Source organism: Phalangium opilio, unplaced genomic scaffold (genome assembly GCF_054372755.1).
Source record: "Phalangium opilio isolate 3A_F unplaced genomic scaffold, DU_Popi_V2 ptg000077l_1, whole genome shotgun sequence".
NCBI classification, from domain to species: Eukaryota; Metazoa; Arthropoda; class Arachnida; order Opiliones; family Phalangiidae; genus Phalangium; species Phalangium opilio.
In genome coordinates this window covers 4,372,114-4,381,037 of record NW_028324185.1, presented here as the reverse complement: position 1 = coordinate 4,381,037, position 8,924 = coordinate 4,372,114, and positions in this window count along the sequence as shown.

The window sequence follows — 8,924 nt, the reverse complement described above, 5'->3', positions numbered from 1 at the left end:
ATAAAAAGGTGCGGATGAAGATGACGGATGAGATACTTGCGAAAAGAGTCGGAGAAATCACTTGGGCGAGCGCCTAACACCTAAGTGTCCACAATTTGGATTGTTGTTGCGAATAGCCTTTTGGCCTTTTCCTTGTCAGCCAAGTGTTCAATCGACAATTTGTAACTATGTACGATGCCCATTCACACGTCACATTGTTGACTTTGTGGGCAATCATTCACTCAATAAATAAATAAATAAATCTATATCTATATAAATCAAAGTCCTGACTGACTGACTGACTGACAGACTGACTGATAATCAACGCCCAGCCCAAACCGCTTGCCCTAGAAGGCTGAAAATTTGCAGGAACGTTGCTAATAAGTAGTAGGCGCGTACTAAGAAAGAGTTTTCCAATCCGCCGCCATCTTAAAAAATGGCGCCCAGAAATGTAAAAAATATTCTCTATACAATTAAGTACGCGCGTTTCAACCGATTTCACAAATATTTAGTACACTGGTTTGCTTTAACCTTAAGACGGGCTGAATGGTCTTTCGGGTTCGATTTTTCGCCATCTTTTAAAATGGCGCCCAGAAATGTAAGAAAATATTCTCTATGCAATGAAGTCCGCGCGTTTCAACCGATTTCACAAATATTTAGTACAATGGTTTCCTTTAACCTATAGACGGGCTGAATGGTATTTTGGATTCGATTTGTTGCCATCTTTTTAAATGGCGGCCAAAAACTTAAAAACCCTTCTTTATGGAATAATGTCTGCGTGAAAAGCAATAAAAATGTCCCGACGGGCTGACGGGCAACGCCGAGTGCCCTCGCTCTTAGGGTGCTACAAAAATATTAGTCATCAGTAAAATCTACACATCCTTTATATCATTTTAGATGTAGTTCTTATTACACGCGAGCGACGCCGCGGGTAACGGCTAGTAAATAAATAAAGACGCAGCTAGGGTCAGTGCACGACGTCGTGGCCTCGGAATTACTGATTTGAGCTTGGATGTGACAGTCTCATTCAAGATATGAGGATCTTTGTACTCGATTCGAGGATATATTGGTTATTACATTGGCTTCACCCATAGCCCACTAGATTACGCGCAACGCGACGCAAGCGAATTTCAGTGGAATAAAATCCGCCGAGTAGCTAAATAAATAAAATTATACGTGGTGTAGTTCCGAGTTACTTTATTTTGGCAATTAAAACTAAGTTTAAATACTTTTAAATGCGTTGTTAATTACATCTCATTACTTTATTTATCGCATTTTATTTTATTTATTAATTAATTAATTTTATTTTACTTACTTTCAATAAATAAAATGGTATGGTAAAGTAAAGTTTTGAGGAAAACCGAAGGATAGAGAGTTTTAGAGTAGTGGTTTATATGTTTTTATTTCCCAATTAAACGTTATATTTTTTGTTGTTTATATTTTTATGGCTACATTCAAATTTAAGTAAAATGTCTTGGATTTCAAGTTTGTTCAGTGTCGGAATGTTTTTCGACCCTAATTCGGTCACAGAAATATGCGAGAAATCTAGAAGAAAAGATTAAATTTTAAATAAATGATTCTCATTAAATTTATTAATATAAATATATTAATAAAAATTACTGTATTGTATGACTTCCAATCTCGGAAACCATGTCGTCAACTCGTCACTACTTTCGCTTAAACGTAGAAGAAAATAAATTTCGGCTTCGCCCATAGGAAATGCACTATCAATCGTTTCTTTCGCAAGAATTTTGGCTTGACAATAAAATATGCGCAACGACCTAAAATAAAAATTTAGTTTAAGAATTGTGCTACTTTGTAAATAAAGTATTATGTTTACTTTAGTGCCATATTTATGAGGTATAACGAAGCTTCATTAGACGTATTAACGCTCAATTGTTGATTGAAGTTCTCGGCCAAATCTTTAAGTTGAGGATGTCATCTTCTGAATCACTTTCTTCCGAAACTTGAATATTGTCGTCACTTTTTGTCCGACTTTCTTGGTTTTTTGGCTAGCCTTTATTTTTGTCAAATTTTCATCTGAGTCATCTTTTTTAACTTAAGGCTTCTAAAAGAAAAACAATTTCTTTTCAGAACCAAATTTTTGAAATGAACTTGTTTCGTCGACTTACCATAAATCTCGGTTGTAGGTGTTCCAAGAATCTACTCCTTAGACTTGTAGCAGAGCGTTGATGGAATTTGTCTTCTTTATTGTATAGTTCCGCTATTTTACCCCATAAAGAGTTTGACGTCATTCCACGTGCAGAAAAATCTCCCTTGATTGCCTTTACGGCCTTAAGTAAAATTTCGTCATCCTATCCGTACGTGTAGCTACTTTCGACAAAGCAATGGTACCTCACACTATAGAACATACCTATACGTACGCGTTTGGATGATGCTTAAACTCTCCATTAACGGAAACCATTTTTTACTGCAAGGTAAGTAGGTTCCCTCGGAGACGGGAAGTTACTAGACTTACCGTAAATAGGTTCCCGTGTTCCCTTAGACTTTACACTCGCAGAAGGGAAGTAACTAGACTTACCGTAAGTAGGTTCCCGTGTTCCCTTAGACTTTACACTCGCAGAAAGGAAGTAACCTAGTTACTTGAGTAACCAAGAAAGTAACTCAGTTACTATCAATTTCATTTTATCACCAAAACTTGATAATTAAGTTTTAAATAAATAGGGGGCTGAAATATAGGGACGGAAAAAAAAACAGTTACTCTGAAGTTACTTTTCGCCTAGAGTTTGCGGAGAGTATCCGAGAAAGTAACCTAGTTACTTAAGTAACCGAGAAAGAAAACCAGATACTTTAAAGTTACTTTTCACTTTGACTTTGCGGATAGTAACCGAGAAATTAACCCAGTTACTTTCAATTTACTTTCCGCCTCGACTTTGTGGAAATGCCAGTCACAAAGTAACTGGGTTATTTTGAACTTCCTTTTTAACCAAAAAAAGACAATTCAATATGGTCAAGACACCATGAATCATTGATGTAGATGTGGCCGAATAATAAAGCAATGAGGGGGAAGAAAACAAAAGGGGGAACAGGTCCGCCCACTTTATTTGGAAGCTATATAAAGTAAGCGAAAAATCCAACAACCTCATTCGGTTCGCTTTAACATCGGGAGGAAGTCATGTCTTCTTTCAAGAGAATAAATCCATTCTATTTAGAAAAGGTTGTAACCGGGACTTTTAAAGACCGAAACGCTTCAAACGATGAAGGCTTTGAGGCAAATCGTAAAAAGAGTTTTAAATCCGATTAATGTTTCGAAAACTGAAGGCGACATTGAAAAATTGGAGAAAAGAGTCGAAATGAAGAAGGCCTCGAAGAATGAAATACAAAATGTTACAACAAATAAAAGTCCAAAGCGACCAAAAATCGTGTTACAGTAAGAGAAGAACTCGTTCCAGAAACTTATATATATAGCAGATCGTGCCGCCTGGTGGGGCGGCTTCTGGGAGCGCCTCGTAGGAAGCGTTAAGGTGGCTCTTAAAAAGGTCGTAGGGTTAGCAAGGCTAACCTTTGAAGAAATTGGTACTGTGCTTACCGAGATTGAAGCGACAATTAACTCGCGCCCAATTACTCATACGTATCAAGACGCGTCGGAACCCATGCCACTTACTCCTGCTCATTTCTTGGTGGGCCGACGTTTGACAGTACTTCCATCCAGAGTTTTCCCTCGCAATGAACCACAGCAAGTAGCTAGAGCAGACTTAACTAGACGATGGCAATATCGTCAAACTTTGATGGAGAGATTTTGGTCTCGGTGGAGGAGAGATTACTTATTAGCCTTGAGATAGGCACACCACCGGACCAAATGCCAACCCACAAGGGAACTAGAAGTTGGTGATGTAGTATTAGTAGAGGAGGCTAAAATACCCAGATTATGTGGAAAATGGGTAGAGTATGTGAAACTTCTAAGGGCAGGGACGGAATAGTAAGACCTTGTGTTTTAAAGCTACGAAAGGGGAACACTATTCGCCGCCCCGTTCAATTATTATACCTTCTAGAATGTTTAACAAAATGTGAATTTAAATATCTTGTTACTCTTAATTGTCTTGACCTTCCGTCAAGGGGCAGGAGTGTGTTGATGAGGAATTATTATTGCCATTGTTTATGAATATTTATAATCGCCTTCAAGAAAAAACTATTATCTATTATTAATCATTTTGTGGAAACTTTTCTATTTTGGATTTACTTGACTTTGTCAATAGTCTCTTTTTATCCCAGCTGAGGCTCCAAAAACACGTTTAGATACACCAAACTCAGAATTAATCGGTTGGTTTTTCCGCGCTAAAAAATAAGCGCGCGTGGCTACTACTGAGAGCTCATCGGACCTCACCTCGAGATGGAAATTTACCGCAACCCGAGGAGAGAGGAATTTTTTGGGAAACAACTGGGAGGCTCCGCTGGGTCAAGAGAGGCTACAATTTTAAAATCTTTTTTGTCACTTCACTCTTAAAACTAGTATGAGAAAGACCTGGCTATCCTAGCAGGCAATGGAAATAAATTTAGTTGTTTTTTTTTGTTATTGAACTCTGCACTTTTTTCTTTAGTTGTTAAAACTCGGCCTTTCATCCTCGAACCAACTCTTGCTTTAGTGATTTTTAATCTATCTAAGAAACCTTGTTTTTCAATCGGCAAGGTTTTAGTCTCTAATAAGCTCTCCCCCCCTTTAAATGAACTATTTCTCCCCCACATCCACAATCTTCCAAATATATTTCTCTACAATCTTCCAAATATATTTCTCCACAATCTTACAAATATATTTCTCCGTAATCTTTCAAATATATTTCTCCGTAATCTTCCAAATATATTACTCCATAATTTTCCAAATATATTTCTCCACAATCTTCCAAATATATTTCTCCACAATCTTCCAAATATATTTCTCCACAATCTTCCAAATATATTTCTCCATAATCTTTCAAATATATTTCTCCATAATCTTCCATTTAGTCTAGTTATGTGACAGTCCGCCGGCTTCTCTATATCAAGTCTCGCACTTTCAGTTTTAGTCTAGTTATGAGAGAGTCCGCCGGTCTCTTTGTATTAAGTGTGGCGCGTTCAATTTATACTCTTGTTTTGAGACAGTGCGCCGGCTTTCTATGTTAAGTCTCACTCATTCAAGTATTGGTCTTGTTATGAGACAGTCCACCGGCTTCTCTAAGTCTCGCACATTTAAGTTTAAGTCTCTCAAAACAAGATTATATATTGAACGCGCCACACTTAATACAGAGAGGCCGACACATTGTCTCATAACCAGACTAATACTGAAAGTGCCCAACTTGATATAGAGAAGCCGGCGGACAGTCCCATAACCAGACTAAAAATGAAAAAGCTACACTTTATTTAGAGAGGGCCGCGCGTAATGTCTCATAACCAGACTAAAACTGAAAATGCAAGACCTAACTACATTTCAGTATCTGATATCCATTATTTAGTATTTTTATTTGATATTTTAGGTGTCATGGGCTTTTATTTTACTCTTTATATCAGTCCCTGACTTTCTTGATTTTATCTTGTAATGAGACATTCTCGTGGCGTTCCCATAATAATTCTTTGACTTCCTTAGTTTAGTACTCTAATCAGGCAGTCCACTAGTTACAATATATTAAGTTTCACGCGTGCTAAATTTAGACTTGTAATGGGACAATCTGCCGGCTGCTCTATTTTTTGAGTTTCCAACGTCGTCGAGCTTGTTGGAATTTATCTGGATTGTGTCCATATCAAGTCAACGTATGGATTTTTTGAATTTGTTTCGTTTTTCATTGGAAGCTTCTGTTATTTTATTTTAATGATAAACGTTTATGGACTTGTGTGGTTTCTTTTAATAATACTCCATGGTGACAGATTACTAGCAGCCGATGGATAACGGCATGCTCTTCAAGTGCTTACGGCTCCCTTACTCTACGTGAACGGCCCAAAGTGTAGGATTTCGGTTGAATTAAAAGTTAAGAAGAGCCAAAGAATAACGAAACTTATTCTCCACTAAAGTTCCACGATTTTGCTGATGGAAATTTGAACTACAAGCAAAACTTTCTTTAAAAAATCCACTATATCTCAACAACTAACTGTAAAATGTTAATTTACCCAGACTTTAATATAAATTCATCTTTATAAGCATATTTTTACAATAATATCAAAGAAACTGTTACGTATTATGGCTTATTTCACCGTTCCCTTATATTAAGAGAAGCCTTCAAGTCGTCCTAAAACATATCTCTTTGTTCCCCTGTTATTATCGGAGATTAAATAGCAATGAATACTTTCGTTAAGTGTAGTATTTTGAAGCTATTTACCACTTTTCGTAAGTCGCCAAAAGCGCGGGAGTTCGGTCGAATGGGGCCTCCCCAATATGGTTTCGATCGAATTGTTTGGAACGGTCCGTTTACCAGCCGATGTCCATTCGCAAGCCGATATCTTGTCCATTCGCAAGTTGATATCGTGTCCATTAGCCAGCCGTTATGTTGTCAAACCGTAAGCCGATTTCGCGTCTATTCACCTTGCAATTTCATAATCGTTTACCAGTTGATTTCGTGTCCATCCGCTTGCCGATTTTCTGACCGTTTACTTGCAAATTTCGTGTCCACTAGACTACCAATTTCGTGTCCATTCGCCTGCTGATATTCTGACCGTTTGATTGCAAATTTCTTGTCCATTTGCTTACCGATTTTATATCCATTAAGTGTATTTTGAAATCAACCGTAGTAAACGTGCGTGTATACTGGGATAGCAAGACACTTATCTGGTCGGACATTTCGCACTGTAGGGTACGGTCTAAGGTCACAAACCCGGTGATCCAAACAACCATCCAGCTAGTTAAAATTCAGTAATGTCCCCGCAGTTTATTTTTGTTGCAAAGGATCATTACGCGTTCAACTAATAACTATGGGCTTTATCAACATCCAGAAAAGCTTGTGCCTATGGTGCTAGAAAATGCGCTACAAAAATCCATTTTACTCCATGGAGATGGTGGTAGTATTCGAGATTGGTTGCATGTGGAGGACCACTGTAATGCTATTGATTTGGTTTTTCATAGAGGTGAAAATGGACAATGTTATAATATTGGTACCAATCAGGAACGGACTAATCTTGAAATTACATCGATGATTTGTCGAATATTAGATCATCTAAAACCACTGAACAATAGGTCTTATACTTCTTTTATTGCTTTTATGGCAGAAAGGGTAGGTCAAGATAGACGCTATGCGCTTAATTGTACAAAAATTAAAGAAACATTAGGGTGGAAACCATCCATAACTTTGCAAGATGGTATTAAGCGTCTTGTGCATAGCCAAGTTGTACAAAGTTGATCTTGAAGCCGATCAAATTCAATCGTACTAGTTGTAGTATCTACTGCAAGCTATATTAGCTTTTTTATGCTTGTACGTTATAAAGCCGTTAAATAATAAAATTTCCACCTCTAAGACACTAAAAATGACCCTAGAAAACCATAGAAGCATGGCAAAAATTTATACTAAAAATGACCCTAGAAAACCATAGAAGCATGGCAAAAATTTATACTATGGATCCATGACCACGACTTCGTTATTTGTAGCTTTATCTATCAGTTGTTGGTCTAAAACCTTGCTGATACGTGCACCTAATTTTTTCATTTTTTGTGCTCTAGATATTAAACTTCCCTTTCAATCATATAGTTTTTTGGTTGCCTCCAACAATTTTATTCACAAATTCTAATCCTGGTTTATCTGGCTTTCCTTCAATTTTGTCTTTGGGTCCTATCTCTAAAACGATGTCTGCAAACTTACCTCTACCGCCTGTTTGTTTCTTGTAAACCTCTTTATGCTCCACGGTAGATGTAAGGGCCTCCTTGTAGGCTACTTGCGGTGCACCTTATTTGATTTCAAGTTTAAATTCTCGTCTGAGACGATCGATGATAATTTCTAGGTGAAGTTCACCCATCCCTTTAAAGATTGTTTGGCCAGTTTCCTTATTGGTTTCTATACGCAAAGTAGGATCCTCTTCTATCAACTTGGCTATAGGCATGATTAACTTATCCTGATCTGCCTGTTTTTTAGGTTCAATAGAATAACCAATCACGGACTTTGGAAAGGTGATGGTCTGTAGCTGAGCCTTATTCTTTGCACTAGTCACGGTATCTCCTGTTTTAATTTCTTTAAATCCCACTAACGCACAAATATCACCTGCTTGTACAGCATTAATTGGATTTTATTTGTTGGCATGCATTTGCATAAACGGGCGATACTTTCTTTTTTACCTGTTCTGTTGTTGTATACATAGGATCCGGCATATAATGTACCAGCATATACACGTAAGAAGGCAAGTCTACCTACAAACGGATCAGCTGCAATTTTAAAAGCGAGTGCCGTAAATGGTTCACCCTTTTCTGGCTTTCTCCATTCTGTTTCCTCCGTATCCGGATTGATACAGGCTACTGAGGGTAAATCTAGTGGAGAGGGAAGGTAAGCACATGCGGCATCCCATAATGCTTCAACGCCCTTATTTTTAAAAGCAGAACCGCAGAGAACAGGAGAAAAAGAGAGGTCAATAACAGCATTTCAGACAGATGCCCTGATTTCATTTGGCGTTATAGCACTTGGATCATCAAAGAATTTTTCCATATATGTTTCATCATAACTGGCTACACTTTCAATCAGTTTTTGACGCCATTCTTCAATGGTTTCCACTAAGTGGTCGGGAATAGGTACTACCTGATAGGTCATACCTAGGTCATGTGCATTCAAGATTATTGCTTCATTGGTAAAAGTCCACAATGCCGGTAACTGAATCCTCACTACCAATAGGAATTTGCAGTGGAACTGGATTAGCGCCTAGTTTTTCTTTGATCTCATTGAGAGCGTTAAAGACGTTGGCAACTGCTCTATCCATTTTATTTATGAAACAGATACGCGGCACTTTATATTTATCAGCTTGAGGCCAAACGGTTTCAGACTGGG